General features: G+C 30.2%; 1 protein-coding gene across 1 annotated transcript in view; it reads left to right on the forward strand.

The window, feature by feature from the left end:
- Nucleotides 1-1,440, forward strand: part of LOC108575078 (probable serine/threonine-protein kinase DDB_G0267686) — a 19,779-nt gene that overhangs the window by 17,587 nt on the left and 752 nt on the right. The window lies entirely within an intron of this gene.

Here is a 1,440-nt window from a genome sequence, read left to right on the forward strand (position 1 = left end):
ACCATTTACGTATTCTGCCAATTTTTATGTATATACATATGTATATACGCGATCGTCAGTTTTTTTTTGTTCTTGTGAAAGAACGTTCATTTAGATGCAGCATAGAAAAATGGGAAAAGGTTGCAAATGGTGATGCGAATACGCCAAGATACGACAGGAAATTACGTTTACGCTAATAAGACGCACGTTGCCATTTCTTGTTACTGATGGTTATTATTATTATTATTTTTATTATTAATATTATTATTACCATTATTTTCTTATATCTTTCACTGGCTGGATGTTCAAACATTTTTCTTTTCTTCTTAATCCTCTTTTTTTCGTTTCTGTTGTCTCTGTTTACTTTTTAAGTATATATACGTACATGCGTATACTTGTGTATATATATATACATACAGAAAATTCGCTGCTCTTTTAAATTTTGATACAAAAAGGTACGCATTCCATTTAAAAAGTTCAAGGTTACCTTGATATCTCGTAAACAAATAGATTATTTAAAAAAAAATCGTTTCAGCATCATATGTTCCCTTCAATACCGTGCAATTTCTACATAAAACACATACTTTAAAAGTTATTCCAAGTGGACGACAAGTAATGTGACTCACCCTGTATATGTATGTATATATATATTTATTTTTAAATCTTTTGTCGTTCATTGGCATTTCGTTTCTCTTTATTTTTTCCAAGTATTTCGAGTTTTGTAACATTGCATCGAAAAAAAAAAAAAAAAATGATTTTGCGACAGATCCAATCGATACTGACTACGTCCGACAATTTTCTTTTCTTGTTCCTCCCTTTTTCTTTTTTACTACGTTATTCGTGCAAACGTGCACTATTTACGATCTTACTTGGAACATCGTACGCTTCTCGATTTCACTGTGTTACACTTAGTTTCATCATTACTATTATTATTATTATTATTATTATTATTCATTTCTTCTCTTCTTTGTTTCTTTTCTGGAATGTAACAAAAATTACTTGCGCTTTCAAATTGGTTGTACCCAACATGCATTGAATGCAATTTCTTCAGTTCGACGTCATGTAAAGAAAAAAAAAAAACTGTTACATTGTTGTATATTATAAAAAGAAAAAAAGTGACGTTCGAGAATTTGTATTTATTGCATTGAGAAGTACGACCAATGGGCTACGAAGTTTTCCCTGCGTCCGTTGGGTAGTGTTTGTTTTACCTGTCCTGTGTAAAAGTTCATCAGTAAATTTTGTTGATCGTCACTGAAATGTTACATATGCATATATATACACACGAATATTAGCGTTTAGGACATTTCTATCATTTGTACGGCAAACGATTACTATTATTATTATTACTATTATTGGTATCATTATCATCATTAGTATTATGAAAAACATATGTTCATAGTGTATTTTTCAAGTTTGCGCGCAAATTTTTATCGAGAGGCGAAAAAAAACCGAAAATCTTTC

Source organism: Habropoda laboriosa, unplaced genomic scaffold, assembly GCF_001263275.1.
Source record: "Habropoda laboriosa isolate 0110345459 unplaced genomic scaffold, ASM126327v1 scaffold204, whole genome shotgun sequence".
Taxonomy (NCBI): domain Eukaryota; kingdom Metazoa; phylum Arthropoda; class Insecta; order Hymenoptera; family Apidae; genus Habropoda; species Habropoda laboriosa.